The sequence below is a fragment of the Pinus tabuliformis genome, chromosome Q (genome assembly GCF_031772625.1).
Source record: "Pinus tabuliformis cultivar Carrire ecotype Pingquan chromosome Q, CPIR1, whole genome shotgun sequence".
Classification (NCBI taxonomy): Eukaryota; Viridiplantae; Streptophyta; class Pinopsida; order Pinales; family Pinaceae; genus Pinus; species Pinus tabuliformis.
The window spans coordinates 552,071,821-552,081,223 of record NC_142296.1 but is presented as its reverse complement, the minus strand read 5'-3'; positions in this window follow the sequence as shown (position 1 = coordinate 552,081,223).

The window sequence follows — 9,403 nt, the reverse complement described above, 5'->3', positions numbered from 1 at the left end:
ATGAGACCAGTGATGAATAAGAATGGATTATTGACCTTTTTTTAACCATACCACCAAGACTTCTAAGGCTTAGACACTACATTAAACATGGAAAGACTGAACTTAGACTAACGCCTAACCTTTACAATCAGACTGATGTGAACAATTTAGAAATTGCTTCTTAAGTGATAACAACATCCATGACCCCCGTGAATGGTTCCTACACGCAGCAGCAGCAGCAGAGGGATACAGTCATGAAAGAACACAGGAAAAACTTCTCCTCACCCATAGGGGTACCACACAAGTTTCAGGTGGGCAAAAAAGTCTGGTTGCATCTGTAGAAAGAACGCCTTACAAGAGCCCATTAGAAGCTCCGACCACTTCAACATGGTCCTTACACCATTACCAAGGTTGTGGGAAACAATGATTTGCAGCACAACATTCCCCCATTCCTTCGCTTGCACTGAGTGTTCAATGTGGACCATCATCGACCATGCTTCCCGCCATTACTGGACACAACACAGGTTGCAAAAAAACTCACCAGGGACCAAGTTCAGCAAATGGAGGAACTCAACGCAATGGGGACCATTGCTTCCTAAGGGGGGAGGAATGATCCAGGTGGATGTTGGTGGCCACCCACCTATCCCACTTGGACCCCCACAACTATCTTTGTCAATTTTTTAGTTTCCTTATTTGTAGCGCAATTTACTATTTTTAGCAGTTTCTTGGGTCCTGAACTTTCGGAGCCATTTCAAGGCCCTAAACGGTGTTTTTTTCGGAAATCTGGGAGCAACATGGGTCCATGATCTAATGTTACTCTTCCCAAAGTTGTAGTCCTCGGATAGATATTTATAACGAGATACTGTGCGCATCAAATGGAGATCGTATGCCAAAGTTATGACCCCAGGAAGTTGATGTACCAATTTACCCGAAATGGGGCCCATAGTTTGGCGTTTCATCTCCTAGGGTTAGGTTTTTGGATGTTTAGGGTTTTCCATTGTTTCTCAACAATAAATAGGCCTTTGAGCGTCATTGTAATATATTTCAGAGGCATGTAGCTACCACATCTCTTCTCAGAGATAAGTTACCATCGCCCTAACTGGTTTATTTCCATTTTTGTTTGTAAGCATCTTTCAGTATTTTACATTAACAAAATGAAGCATTATTTCTGCTACATCTCTGTATTTATGGTTATATCTGTAATCTGTTGCATTCCTGTTTAAATCCAAATCATTAGCCCTCAAATTCACCTTAATATCTCTTGTAGGGTCCCAAGATTCATCTGGGGCGCCATAAAGTGTTTTCCATGGGTCGTTGTTTGTCAAACAGGGTCTCCTTCTCTGTAGCATTAGGGATTCCTTTGGTGCAAAAATCCATCACTAGTCTCTCATTGTGATAAAATATTCATTTGGGCTTTGAATAAATTGTTGCCCATTATTTTGTGTAAAGGCTAGTATGGGGCTATGTTAGGTTTAGTGGTATTATCCTAAAGAACCCTCAAATCTGGTTCAACGTCAACCATATTCCTAGGTCTTGGAGGTGCTCTAGGACATATGCCATATGCTAGTGCAATTATGAGTCTCTTGGCTCTCAAAAATGCACTTGTTTAGGCCTATTCATTTCTCTTAAGTGCTTAGGTACTTGTGGAGTAGGTGCCCAAAGCCTGGGCTACTGAACCACCTAAAAAGAAAAACATTGATTCTAGTGAAAGCAACCAATCATTAGGGACTAAGGTTAATAATGCTCTAGGTGAACCAAAATTTAATGTTAAGTGAAATTTAATACTACAAACAAGGATTCATTTCTAGATCAAGACCAAGATATTACATAGGTGTTTTCTCCCTAGGTAAGGGTGGCTAAAGGTCAACCCTAATAGGTGCTTCCATCCCCTAAGTGGAAGCAATAATTCCTTTCTCCACCCTTCAATTGATAGGTGTTAGTGAATAATAATGTGGTAATGGAGGGGATAAGACTTCATGGTCAAGTTCCATGGTCAAAGGTACCAACTAATGGGGGTGCCCAAATCCTGGGTGTATAGATGCGAGAAGGGAGCATTAGTGGATGCAAGAGATACCAACTTGAACTTGGTTTTTCCACCCCTCTTGTGCACCTTTTACTTCTTGTGTATTATTCCTTGTATTACCACTTATAGATAAAGGGCTAAAGCTAACCTTTTATGATGTAGCAATTTTGTCACTGCTTTAAGATGAGTCGGTTTACTTCTCATTAGTGTTGGGACAAGAAAGGGTTTCTTTTTGATGTAATGGAGCATCATGTGCTTAGAAACCGGGTGATGGAAATATGAGGTAGGTAGAGTGCATGATAGGATTTTTCCCATGTGCTAATTCTTATGTCCTGGCCATCTTTTGCAATTTGATTTTTATTTCTTTGTTTTGTTGCGTCCATGATATGTTATTTATTTTTCTTTCAGTTGCATCAACCTCCTAGGGAATGTTTTTTGGGTCCTAATTAAGGTATGTGAACATATGAGTGCCAAATCCTCAAGAACTATTGATAAGTTGTACCTAAAGAATGGAGATGAGATATAGGGTTTGTAATGTGGGATGAAAATTGTTAAGTATGATATAGGGAATAAAGAACACGCTATCTCAATCATGGATTCCCAAGTAGTGATTCTTCTATAAGCCAAAGGGCCTTAAGGGAGGTCCCAATAGAATAGGGTCAAATATTAACCCTCTTGGTAAGGTGAGAGAACAAGAATAAGGTCAAGGTTTTTCAATCTTCCAGATCACCCCATTATCCATACTAGATGCTAAAAAACAAATAAGTATAAGCACCTAGTTGCAAAATGATCAAAGTTCCTTTTGAATGGCAACTAACTTTCATCAAAGTGTTAATGCTATATCATGAGGGATTTTTTGGGGGAGTTATCCAGACCACATGCATTCATATTGGGGGATATATATTGAGGAAAAAATGACATAATTTATTGAGCACATATAATAAGGGGTCAATGGTTTTTATATTTGCAAGTATAAAAAATGGAGCTCAAAGTTAATGAAAAAATATAAAGGGGTATAAAAATCTTAATGAAATTAGGTTTTTTTTTAATTGGGTTGGTGTATTGGGTTTGTATCAGTAGGGGGATAAATAATATGATTTTTAGAGTTATTTTCCAATATGTAGTCAAAATAAGGGTATTGTTTAGTATGCCATGAATGCATGTGATATGTCAGAGGTTCACCAAGTGAAGCCCCTGAGTGCTATGTGGGTGAGAAGCACATGGATGATGCGAGTGACAGAGGCACATGGCATATCATCATCTAGTGGTGGCTGGAAGAGGTTGTTGGCTATCAAATGTAGGATAACAATTTTCTCCTATGGGGTTACCCACTTTGGTGGGTAACATCTAGCTCCAAATCAAGGACATGATCTCACCATAGAGTGTACAATCTAGTAACTCGAACATGGAGTTCATTTTGAATCCAATAATCCTTGGGATCACATACTTGTAACCTACACGTTCAAATTAACTTGTTTGGAAGCATGTGTGTTACACAGTATTTTGTCACACCTCCTGCACTTCATTGTGACATACCTTGAAGTGTCCAAAACATGACCATCATGCAATGTACTCATTCATATATGCAGCTCAGATCCTCCCTTAGACATTGATTATAAGATGCCTCTAGCTTTCCTTGAAGAAAATAGCTCTAAAACCCTAATTTGAGGATCATCGCTCTTATGAGGCTAAAAACAACGATGATCACTTGTTGCATAGTAATTAACCTACGATGGCATTGCTCTATTCACTTGTATATGCATGATGATCCAAAAAAGGCAATTTTCCCAAATAGGATGAGAAGCTTCATGATCTAGAAGCTTCTAGGGAGGCGAGCTGGAGGTTGTTTGGCATAGATGAGGTCAAATTCTCCCAACTTGGCCTCTTTTTCTTATCTCTATGAGCTACCTCCTTAAGATTAGGGCTTAATCCTATCTTTGGAGAGGTCCTAAATCCCTTTCCTAGCCTATATATTCATCCTCTCCCATTCCCAAATGGTTGGTCTATGCCTATTTGCACCCTTATGCTAAGATTGTGCTTATATGCTATTCATTTGGCTTATAGAAGGAGTGCTTGGAGAGCTTAGCTTGGACTTGCATATTCATTCAAGGAGAGCCTATCAACATCAAGGCTTGGTTGTATGCTTCCCCTTATTTTCTATTAATATACAACTGCTGGTTCATTTTCCCTAAATGTGTATGCTCATGTATCATTTAGCTTAACATTTCTTGATCAGTTAAGTAGGTTCCTTTTGAATATGCTATTTGTATTTCATGCCTCATTGTGCCTTGATCTGTTATGCAAGTGCATAAACACTTAGAGCAGTAGAAACAAGCCCATGATGCAAGTTATTCAAGGTATTCAATGAAGGAGATCGAGATAGCATCAGAACGAGGTAGGCCATCTTCTTCATCTCTCTTTTCAATTGTAGCTTAGGAAAGTTTCTGGTAGATTATCACTTCGGTTTCTAGACCCACTAATTGGGCTAGAGGAATCATCTCTATTCGCAGAGAGGATTTACCTAGACAACAAAATGGTGACTCCACATGGGACATTATGATCCTTTCCATTCAATCTTTCATCCTAAATTTGTGATGAGTTAGACCAACCATCGATTTCTTGACTTGTCTGCATCAGTCTGGGTTCATACCATCACTGGTTACTGCCTTAGAGTGCTAATTCTGGATTGTTTCTTAGAATATTTTTTTTTCCCATATTCCTCACCCATCATGGATTTAGCTCTAACATTCGTGATGGCATCGCAAGTTTTTACCTGTATAGTTGCGATGGAAAAAAATTTCTCCATTATTTGGTCATGTTGAAATCATCACTACTTTTGCTATACAAAGTAGTGATGATGAACCCCACCCATCGTGGGCTTGCCTATGAAAAGTAGCGATGACAACTCAATCATCACAAGTTTGGGTATATAAAGTAGTGATGATCCTTGAATGTGAAATTTTTTAAGGTTTCTTCCTTAGAATCTAGTGTATCTTGGTCCCTAAGGTATTTTCCTACTGTGTATGCTTGGATTTGTTAGTTTTTGATTGATTGTCTTGATTACTTTGAAAAATTTGTCTCATTGGCTTTGAAGTGAAATTTGATTGAGTTCTAGGATTTATAGTTAATTGGTCATCACTTTCTATTTGTTGTTGTCATTGAGATGTTTGTTTTGTTGATTGATTGAGTGTTGTTTTCTGTGGGAATCATTGAAAACATCGTTTTTCATTTGTTTTAGCTTGTATTTTGAAATATACTTTTTGTGAAAATGCATTAGATTAGTTGCATTGAAAAGTTATTTTTTGAGATTCATCATTGAAAATAGATCACATTTTTCGGTGTTTGAGAGCTAAAAATTGTATTAGGTGCATCAAATCATTCAAAACGAAAAGAAAAGCATAATTCATATAAATGCATCTTAGTAAAGTCAAAATCATTTTTCTTTCGAAAAAGTTGCATTTAGGATAGTGAAAAGTCAGAATCATTTTTACTTTTGGCATTGCATTTGGAAGACGAAAATGAAAGTTAGTGGAAGGCATTTTTGCATGATGCATTATTGATTGAAATTTCTTCCCTTGATTAGTCTAGCTTTCATTGAAAAGAAAGTTTTCCTTTTCTCATATAGTTGCATCATAGGTGTTCAGGTGACATCGTTTTGAGCCTTAAAACTGAAACATAATTGAAGATAAACATTAAAATTTACCTCAATTAATCTAAGGAGCATTTGAAACATTAACGCTCATACTTGGTGGTCTAGGCTAGAGATGTGTTCTGGTGTCTATAAAACTCAGCAGTTGTCGTTCACAATACTCTTGCATTAGATAGCACTAACACAGATTTGTGCTCCTTGTACTGTCGAGTATATAAAGGGAGACCCTCATAGGTTGAAAACCTTTATCCATAGGAAGCTGAGTCTGCCGCCCTGTAAACGTGATAGACCGAACACATCATTAAGGGAGATTTCCTGCACGTACTTCAAGTCCTTGGTAAATTTATTTGCTAAGGTGTATATTGCAGTTCACAATTACTTGGTACTCCCTTTTGCCTAGAGTATCCTAAGTAGTAATTTCAATCTTTTCTGACTCCTTAAACTTGAAAATATCATCGAGTACTTATCCTTTCAAGCTCACTAAACCAACGAAAGCAACTAGAGTCACCTTTTTTTCCTTTTATAGACTCTTAAAACATGAAAAGGCAAAATTTTTGTTTCAAATTCTAAAATTAATTGACCGCGGAACAACATCCTTCCTGTGGAAATACTCGTTAGTAGATCTTAGGTTGATACCAATGGCAACATTTCCTGAATCTACCAGTCAAGGAAACCCCTCTAATGGAAATCCTAGTCCTTTTCCTTCTTTCAGAAATACTGTGCTCCCTATATGGCAATGTTATCCCGTCCTGGATTGACCATTGGTCTGCCAGTTTGGTTATTTTCAACCTCGGTGGTTCCAAGTGTCCAAACTGCTTTTCAACCATGTTCTCCTCCACCTAAACAACATCAACCTCATGCTGATCTTAAAGTTGACCCCTCGCCTTGTTCGCCTATTTCTTCACCCCGTTGTTCCTCTTTTCCTAGTGAAAGTCTGGATTCTAGTAATTAGGAAGCTAAGAAAAAGAATAAGAGGACGAAGAAGAAGAAGAAAAATAAGCAAGGGGGCAACCAAGCAGCCATTACTACTGATGCAACTAATGAAGAAAAATCTTCGAAGCAGCCCCGAAAAGTAAAATTCCCTTGCATGTTATGTAAGGGTGACCACCTTCTTCGGAATTGTCCTGGTATTCCCAAGGTCTTAGAAGTGTGGTCCACAAGTTCACATCGACCTTTGTCATTAGCCTCTGGCAATCATGTTGGTGATAAACCTTCAACTAGTGACAGTAAAGTCCATGGGAAAAAAGGGAAAAGTCAAATTTCCCTGTAAGTTGTGTGAAGGTAATCATCCCATTCACCTTTTTCCTTTAATGGATGAAGCTTCCAAAGAGTTGGAAAACCTTACTACTTCCCAACCTCATCTTCCGGCTGGTTATTGAAAGCTTTCCCTTGATCCTTCACTAGTTGATCCAGTGATTGATCAAAAGTCGTCTTTGGTCAACCCCACTCTTTCTAAAACTAAGTCTTGTGAGTCCGTTCTCGACCAACCATTGGATAAGGAAACGATATACCTGGCTCCACCTTCAGTTAACTATACCTTTCTAGTAGAGAGTGACCCTCATAATTCTCAAGTTCTTTTGGTTTCTTTAGTTTCGAATGAAATGGAGGGAATTCCTCCCATTCTCGAGGTGCATGAGAGCATTTATCCTATTCCCATAGAGAAAGAGGGTAGCCCTCATGTTCCTATGACACCCCCTCCACGTAGTTTGGTCACTTATTGTGATTGGAGTCAACTGGAAGGATATCATCTTCTGTCTTATCTACTTTTTCAGATTATGGTACAGGCTTACCATATGGCTATACCTGGCACAGTCATAGACAAGGACGCATATGTTAGCATCCTATCCTCAACTGCTTGGAAAGCTTTAGGTTCTCCTCAGATTGTCCCCGTCACCTAGAATCTGTTAGCTTTTAACAGAGGAACCAGTCAACCATTAGGGATCCTTCCTAAGTTTTCTATTACTTTGGGAGGAAAGACTGTCTATATATACATAGTGGTTGTCCAAGGCCCTTTAAATTTTAATCTACTCCTTGGCCATGACTATGTTTATGTCATGGGATCTCTTGTTTCCTCCCTCTTTCAAGTGATGTGTTTCCCACATGAAGGAAGCATTGTGATCATTGATCATCTTACATTCATTGGTCCTGAATCAACTCCCACTCAACTATCATCCCTAAATGGTTCTCATATGTCAGCAATATCACCCCTGCTAAAGGTTAATTACGTGGCCACCTATTCCATGCTCACATCTATTGATGATCTAGTAGGTGATGTAGTACACCATGTATTGGGTGCATTGGAGCTTGATTTTTCATTCGGATCCCTAGACATGTATCCCTTCCAGAGTGTTGTTCTCCCATATGATGAGAACCTCTTGGAAGCCATGGCCTCTTTTGGTCTGTGTTAAACAGCTTGGAGCAGATTTCCTTGTCTTGTGTCAAGCTCGTTAAAAAATGAAACAAGGGATGGAGCAGATTTCCTTGTCTTGTGTCAAGCTCATTAAAAAAGGAAACAAGGGATGGAGCGAAGTTCCTTGTCTTGTGTCAAGCTCCTTAAAAAATGAAACAAGGGATATGAGGATGGTTCTTATACTATGTCAACCTTGTTAAAAGATGAAATATATCTCCATAAGCATGGTTCTTTTCCCATGTCAAGCTCGTTAAAAAATGAAACAAATCCCCTTCCAATTCGAGTCTTTGATTAGATCTCGTAAAATCCCAGTCGAGTCTTTCACTTGATCTCGTAAGTGAATATTCATTCTATCCACTTAGGTGAATGGAATGAAGCTTGTAGGGCATGTTCCTCGAATTGATTCATTATGTTGGCGGCATGCCAGCTTATTTCAAGCATAGTTTATCTTTGTTTCAAGCTTGTGTAAAAATGAAACCTATCTCAAGCATAGTTTGTTTCCGTTTCAAGCTTGTGTAAAAATGAAACCTAATCCAAGCATAGTTTTTTCTCATGTTTCAAGCTTGTGAAAAAATGAAACCATATTCAAGTATGCCCAAGCACAGTTTTTTCCCATGTTTCAACCTTGTGTAAAAATGAAACCATTTCCCTTTTTACCTCTTGTGATTGCCATTTTGTCAGCTAATTTTTGCTAGATGAGCCTTGGTTTTTTTCATTCCATTGTCACCATCTCCTTGGCTGATCATATGCTTTCACTTAGTTGTTTTACCCTTTCCTGAAGAAAATTTACGATGAGTGGTCTTATTAGCCAGCCTCTTGACCATTACATGTTCTAAGCAGTTCCATCATTACCAGAACCAATTGCTATCCTTTTATACCACTCGTTCCTCGAGGACGAGTCATCTTTCAACTCTTTTCTGACTCTTGAAAAATGAAAATATTATAGAGTACTTGTCATTTTGAACTTGTAAAAGTAAGTGAAATAACGTCTACTCAGTATAAGTTTAACCCCTTTCCGGACTGAGATAGACTATTTACGAAAAAGGAACACCTTAGTCGAACATGGCTAGGAGGTTCTCTAGAATATCATTTTCTACCTTTTCAAATTTGAGAGACAAATCACGAAAAGGAACCTAATGGAGTTTTCTTTTTTCATCTCTTTTTCAAACCCTTTAAATGTGAAAAATATACTGTGTCATTCTTATGTGAAACTTGTCAAATTTTTACGACTAGAGATTCATCACCATGATGAGACCGAGTTTCTCCTTCCTAGGACTCGTAAAACTTACTAGGATGGATTCATATGAAGGGTGAACTTATACGACAAGCATATGGTATCCTC